This window comes from Pseudomyrmex gracilis, unplaced genomic scaffold, assembly GCF_002006095.1.
Source record: "Pseudomyrmex gracilis isolate BER0280 unplaced genomic scaffold, ASM200609v1 scaffold_127, whole genome shotgun sequence".
NCBI lineage: Eukaryota > Metazoa > Arthropoda > Insecta > Hymenoptera > Formicidae > Pseudomyrmex > Pseudomyrmex gracilis.
This window is the reverse complement of record NW_018020711.1, coordinates 1-7,954: the sequence shown is the minus strand read 5'-3', so window position 1 is coordinate 7,954 and position 7,954 is coordinate 1. Positions and strand designations below refer to the sequence as shown.

At 32.5% G+C, this 7,954-nt stretch overlaps 1 protein-coding gene across 3 annotated transcripts in view; it reads right to left on the bottom strand.

Moving 5' to 3' along the window:
- Positions 1-1,981, bottom strand: part of LOC109856627 (putative fatty acyl-CoA reductase CG5065) — a 13,245-nt gene extending 11,264 nt beyond the window's left edge. For 2 of the 3 annotated variants that reach the window (XM_020432115.1, XM_020432114.1), the window contains exon 1: positions 1,791-1,981. The gene's annotated coding sequence lies outside the window, so the exon portion shown is untranslated. The remainder of the gene's footprint in view (positions 1-1,790) is intronic. The other variant, XM_020432113.1, reaches the window with a different exon arrangement.
- Positions 1,982-7,954: the final 5,973 nt, after the last annotated feature.

The window sequence follows — 7,954 nt, the reverse complement described above, 5'->3', positions numbered from 1 at the left end:
TAGGAGAATCATCTCAGACAGAGGAACCGCCTTTACCTCTATCGAATTTCGTGACTATTGTCGAAGCGAAAATATAGAGCATGTGTTAATCACTACAGGCGTCCCACGGTCGAATGNTCAAGTGGAAAGAGTAAATCGCACCTTAATACCATTATTAACAAAATTAGCTGCGCCTAAGTCGGGGGAATGGTATAGGTATTTGAGTTTGACTCAACAATATCTTAATGCGATTCCGAGCCGGAGTACGGACGTAACGCTATTTCAATTATTTGGCACTCACATGAGATTAAAAAATGATCCGGAAATAAAAATTATGATAGAGAGTGAGTGGGAAAAATTGGTTTTAGAAGATCGCGANGAGTTAAGAGAGCAAGCGCGACAAAAAATAATGCGAGTTCAAGAAGAAAACAGGAAAACATATAACAAGCGTCGTAAAAAAGCGAGACAATATCACGAAAACGATCTAGTGGCTATTAAGAGAACGCAGTTGGGTCCGGGCTTGAAATGTGCTTCCAAGTATTTAGGTCCTTATCAAGTGATAAGATTATTGCGTAATGATAGATACNTTGTTAGAAAAGTAGGCAATCAAGAGGGACCATTTGAAACATCTACGTCTAGCGATCATATAAAGCCATGGATCGAAACAGCTGACATTATAGAAGATTCCGACACTTAAGAGAAAATCTGAGGTCAGATTTGCGCTTCAGGATGGCCGAATGTAGGAATAAAATATATATGTATATACTTGTATCNAGCGTATTTGCGTAAATTGACTCAAACGGAAAGAGTTAAACCGTTGACGATGTTTGTTATCGAGACAGCGGTCGCTAAATATTCCTACATAATTATCATATATTACGCAACGCACATGCAAATTCGCGTGTCTTCAGGCTTTTCGTGAAACGAATTGCACAGATCTCTTGGAGTATTGTATAATATACTTGTATTTTATACGATGCTCCGAGGTCATCTCACAAGTCAAAATTCCTATTAAACTAAATTTGCGTTACGTCTAAAGATAGTTTGGGACTTAACCGGTTATGTAAGCGTTTGTATTTTAACTGTGTAATCTTTGTTTTCTTTTTCGCGAAGTTTTGACGTAACGTTTTCACTTATGTCAAAACTAATGCGTGTGGACAGTAGCGATGACTTTTTGTCAACTTTTTTTTCCTTTTGAAAGTTTTACGAATGTCGCGTCAAGTCTTCCTTTCTTTTACTGATATGTAGGTACATTTGTTTTCTTTCTATAAATTATTTAAACTATTAATTTTCGTAAAAGTAACAATATTACATACGAGTCGTTAATTGACTAACTGAGTTACTAAAGTTGTAGCAAAAACAAAAAATTTAAGACATTGAAAATTGTAACTGCTAGCTTCAAAAATGAAACACACACTAAAGTATAAAAGATTGTCTTCAAAAGCGTAAATTCGTTAAAAAGTCCATAAATCACCTTGGCATATATTCCGAAAAAACTTTTTTCAGTCCATATATATTAACTGTAAATTNTTTCTTATACCAGAACTTANCCCCCACGAAATCNATATGACCACAATTGTCAAACTCAATTTTATTAGCTATGACGTTAANAGTGCGTAATTNAAACATGATTGCAATGTAAAACTAGAAAGAAAGTNAGTCGACTTNACTTTTAAATTAGGTAAATTTNGCGCCGTTTACTTAAAACCATTAACGCGTGTAGATTGGTGTTTGAATTTACTTGGTCACTTTCTAATATCGACATTATCGGAACACATTTAAAAAATAAAATACAATTTAAAGATACTTACTAGTATCGCTGCAATCTTTCTTCCAACTTCACAAAAGTGTCGGGATTGTCACGTTTTTTGACGTCTCGGCTATTCTACTAGTCGCACTCTACTAGTCGCCTATGCTTTTTACCGCTTTTATACTTACGACTACTTTTCAAAATGGCCGATTCAGCATATTTAATGCGGAAGAGGACCGAGGAACAATGATGAAAGATTTGACCGGCCAGCACCGTGAGCACCGAGGTGACAGGGGCACGCACACAAGCGAGAACCGCTGTCCGTGACGTTACGCTCGGCACTTCGGCTCTTCGGGGAAGAATGCGGACATACTATGTTCCGTCTTTTTTCCACCAAGCCCGCTATACGGCAAGTTCACGCCACGAGCGCTTGTTACATATGACAACGTAAAATGCTTTTCCAAGATTTACAGTCTAAAACGTAAGTGAAAACGTTACGTCAAAACTTCGCGAAAAAGAAAAAAAAGATTATACAGTTAAAATACAAACGCTTACATAACCGGTTAAGTCCCAAAATTTTATCTTGAGACGTAACGTTTAATAAGAATTTTGACTTGTAAAATGACCTCGGAGCATCGTATAAAATACAAGTATATTATACGATATTCAAGAGATTTGCGCAATTTGTTTCACAAAAAGCCTGAAGACAAGCGCGTTTACGTGTGCGTTGCGTAAATATATAATTACTCAAGTTTCAGTTTGACAGCGCGAATTTAAAACAGTCATGAGAGTTTTTTGCTGGATGGTTGTTGCAAAATATATATACATATATATGAGCAAATCCACCGTAGTTTTAACTTTTGATGAACTTTTTTATACTGAATCGTTTTTCATATGCACAAGACGTATTTTTTCTTTGTATATTATCTAGTAATAACTACCTTTTTAAAAAAAAGATAAAAGAATGCGCCAAGTACACGCACAACACGTAATAATTTAAATTAAAATTCTAAACTCAAACTAGTCTTCATAAAAAAATGTATTTTATTTTTAATATAAAACATCTTTTTTCTACAAAACCTACGTTACAAAAGAAGTGATATGAAAAAGTAGCACCAAGTACACTTGTGTACATTTAAAGAAAGTATTAAAAACATTATAAAAACATTATAAAAAAGTAACAAGTATATGATCTAGTTTAGAAACAGAGTAAAAGTAGTTAATAGGTAAAATGTTGTCATTAGTTTCAATGTTTCTTTGTTTAATTAACCAATCGAGTTTTTTACGGTTTTTGGATAACAGCCTATTATAGCAATTAAAAACCGAAGCAGTATGATGTTTAATTAAATTATTCAAAATATATTGTGGAAGTAAATTGGAGAGTGTAAAGAACAATGGTGACAATTTATGACTCAAATTGTATAAAGTTCTGTGTAAATCGAAAATTTCAATATTTAATAGTTTAACTCTAATAGAATTACGTAAGATATTTAGTTTACGGACAGCTTTGAAATGTGAAACATGTACAGTGAGTTTACTAAGAGCTATTATATGTTTAGGATATACGTTANGACTTTTACATTCCGATAAAAACACAATATCCGAAAANACACGAATATGTTTATANTTAAGATGGATCCANTCTTTTAACGAAAGACTAACACGTTCATCGAACGTAGAACGTAAATAGTTGAAATTATAACGATGATAACNAAAGAAAAGTTGGTGTTTACGCATTTTNGACCAGCGTAACTTAANAGATAAAATATAATTNGCTCGTGTTGTAAAAACAAAGAAATTCTATGATTAAGGTCAATATCGAGCATTAAAAACAGATGTAAAAAATATATATTACAAATTCATTAACAAAANTAAANTTTTGTTCATTAACAAAAGTTGTCTCTTGACTTTGCCCAGCATTTGACTTCTTACTGCTGACTTGTAAGCTTCTTTCAATTTTGTGTATTTTACTGTGAGGTTCTGTACATATATTCACTGTGACAATCTTTCAGATTATTTTATGATGTGACATAACATTCTTCTAACACAAGGTATGCGCATCAACCTATATACGACTTCAAGACAACCATTTTTTTATTTTTTGTACTAAGCGACTAAAGATGACATCCGTGCATGTCGAAACGTTTCGCACCAAACATATACTATGTATCTACTTTTGTTAATAANTTATTAATATATATTTTTTACATCTGTTTTTAATGCTCGATATTGACCTTAATCATAGGATTTCTTTGTATTTATATAAATTAAATCTTTTATTTTTACCTTGACGATTAAGTCTATGTGCACATGAAAACAAAAACTTTGTTATAATTGACTTGGAGTACATAATACTTTGTTTAAATATGCTAAAGAATATGAGAATTACAAAATTTATTACTACTCCAACAGTAAAACACAAGTACCTATTATGTACAACAGTAATGCTTAAGAAAAGATAGAGTTTACTAAAGCATTACTAATTAGTTATCATCAGATTCATGTGCACACGTTCATGACAAACACATTTTATTCACTAACTGAGGTGCAGCCACGCCAAGTTTTTTTGCCTTAATTATTTTTTATATTTCGACTTTTCACAAAAGGCAAAATCTAACTATTGATACATATATAATAATTTTATACTTTTTATTTTTGTCTAATGTTTTTATAATGTTTTTAATAATTTCTTTAAATGTACACAAGTGTACTTGGTGCTACTTTTTTATATCACTTTTTTTGTAACGGAGGTCGTGTAGAAAAAAGATGTTTTATATTAAAAATAAAATACATCTTTTTATAAATACTAGTTTGAGTTTAGACTTTTAATTTAAAGTATTACGTGTTGTGCGTTTACTTGGCGAACTTTTTTACCTTTTTTTTTATATGTATACAAGAATTTCACCGAACAATCTAACTTTTTTAAAAAGAGTTAAAAAAAGGCGCCAAGTTCACGCGCAACACGCATTGTATTTCAATTAAAAAATTAAAAATTGATTTAATACTACAAAAAATTCTTTCTCTATAAAACGTGTACTACAAAAGTATGTACTACAAAACATTCTTTTTACTAAAAAAAACTATATCCATACATACATTTATACATACATGTATACGGACGTACACAGCGCGTCACTGAATCGCGGAATAGGTACGGGATCGGAAGGCAAGCGGGGCGGTTGCTCGCCAACAAGCAAATATATATTTATGATTCTTTTCTGTCAAATATATATTTATGGTTCTTTTCAGAGCCACAAAAAAGTATTTTACAGAGTCACATTAAACAGTTCTTGTCACAGAACCATAAATATATATTTGACAGAAGAACATTTTTGAGCGCAACCCTATAAAATAAAATCTCGCGTAACTGCTTCAAAATTATATAAAATAATTGTTTGTGTCTCTCTCATCCTTCTTATCTTTTCATACACACACACACACATTATTTGTTATTATCATTATTTTGTTAAATTTTTAAATACATATACAACTATATATGTATATATATTTATATATAAACATAACTATTATAATATTGCCTTACTAGTTTTTACTTGTGACGTTTTAAAGAAAATTTAACGCTAATTATACAAATCTATTGAAGTGTTTTATTTTTTTTTCTTAATATTTTACTAATTGGTTTACTATAACATTTATCTATTGTCATGGTTTTTTACTCTCTTACTTAAATATATTTTACTTTTTTATACTTACCGTAAGTAAGTTTCTTATATCACGTAAACGCTAAGAATTAAATAAATAAATATTTGATATAAATTATTGAAGTCACTTTCAATGCAGAGTTACTCTTTTCAATGTTCGCGATAATTTTATGGTCATATGCCTGTCAGTATTATTGATAACCGCGTCGGTATGTATCATCGGTAACCGTGCCGATATATGGATTAAGTCTCGGGCCGCTGGCGCGTGGTAGTAGGAGACGGCTGGAGAAGAACTGCTTCTCCTCACGATACACGATATGGTGCTCCGCACTGTACATTAACTTTATATACGTAGAATGTATAGATGCGCGTTCCCTACCTTTGCCATGTTAAGAAAATTTCTTCAACGTTGAGAGAGACAGCTGGTGTTGAATAGTAGCCTCATCTTTGTCTAGCGAAGTAGTGGTGGAAAAATAAGTCTTTGCTGATTGATAGAATAGTAGTGGAAAAGTGGAGATAGAAAAATAGTAGGGGTGAAGAGGAGTGAAAGAGATTAAGAGGTGATGACAGGTTAAGTGATATCAGAAGAAATCTGAGAGCGGCCATCCTATTGTAATTTTTTACGACGGTTTCAGCCGCTGGTTTTAGCCGTATTTCCACAAAAGTGGNACTCAAAGGCCGTTCTACATTAAACGCAAGTAGCAGATCTCGTGGAATTGACCAATTGCGGAGTCAAATCAGCCAATCGACCAACGTGATTGATCAGTTCCACGAGACCTGTGACTTGAGTTTCATGGAGAACGGCCTTTGAGTTCCACTTTTGTGAAAATACGGCTAAAACCAGCTGTTGAAACCGTCATAAGAAACTACAATGGCATGGCCGCTCTCAGGTTTCTCTCTGGTGATATAAAACAGTAGGCCCTGATCCCACCACAGACATTGATAGACAGAGAGAGAGTTACTATTCAAAGTGTGTTGTCTCTTTCAACGTTGAAGATATCTTTTCAGCCAAACGCGCAGTCTATATATTCTACGTCTATGATTAACTCTCAGAATTCATCCAAGTCAAAATTTAAACTTTATACATTACAGGAAAAAAGGAAATTTTGGACGTATAGCAGCGTCAAAGTAGCATTTACTTTTTTTCTTACTCCACCTTTGAGCCTATCAGAGCAATGCGTAGTCTGAGATGAGAATTGAACCCTACTTTAAAACTTTAGTAGAAAAAAAGGAAATTTTTGACGTATAGCAGAGTCAAAGGATTTACTTTTTCTCTTACTCTTACATAAAAAAATAAGAATTGAGGTTCAATGTAGACGTTAAATTTCGACTCGGGTTTGGCCGGATTCTTACAGGTCATGTCACTTGCTTTTTCTTTATAGCTCGTGCTTCAGTGACGGTCCCACTTTGCGTTCAGTAAAGAACGCGTAAAAGCAGTGCTGCTTCAGAAGCCTTTGAAGTCATAATATGGAAATAAGTTACGTTACGATAAATTAAGTTACGATAAGAGAAAAAAAAGATTATATTCTCTCAGAACTAGTTAATTAAAACTGGACATTTTTTGGCCAAGCAATTTGAACAAACCTCATCTATTATGCTACAAAAGTTATCTTTAAAATAATATCGTTTTTATTATTTGATCCAAAGCGTATAAAATACAGGGTGTCCCATTTTAAAAAATTCACTCAAATATCTCAGAAACTGCGTTAAATCGACAAATGTTTTGGACAAAAATTTTGACTTTAAGAAAGACGTAAGATAGTATCATTGATTTGACTTTGGGTTGCATTGTCAAGGTCACTTAAACTTTTCAAACGGAATCCTTTAATTTTTATTACATAATCTCGTAATTTACTTCGAGAGTTTTTCAAAATACTATAATAAAGTACTTTTTCATTAAGTACTTTTTGAATTATAAAGCTTCAAAGTTATAGTACTGTCGACATTACATCCAAGATGTACCACGCGAAGATTGCCAAGTCGGATTTACATCTCTTTTGTGTTCTGTGTATTACAAACATTTGCAATCGTTTAAATTTTTTAATATCACAAAAGTAGTACCGGTAAGAATCTATGTACATTTCAGGGTCTAGAGCGCTAACGGAAGGTTTTACTTAAACCCTACTTTGAAGCCGTTAGCAGTAACAAAACGACGTATTGTAGTGACAAAGTAGCAGCTTATATCGCACACATGTTGCATTCGATAACGTCTACTTTGACTCTACTACTACCTCAAAAAAAGAGATTGAGGTTTATTGTAGGCGCTAAATTTCGACTCGGGAAATTTTTACACACAAAGTAAATTGTAAATCAAAATAAAATTAAGTCAAATGAGGTTAGGTTTTATAAATTTCAGAAACAAGTAAATTTTAATTGTATTTTCTCTTATAAATTCACTAAATATAAGATTTAGTTATTAAAATCCTAACAAAAGTTATAAGTTTTGAGGATTACCATACTTAAAAAATAGAAAACAGATGTTGCGTATAGCCTATCGCAATGAGCTGATTCTGAAACAGTAAATTACGTTCTCACGTAACATATACATATGTATTTCTAGATA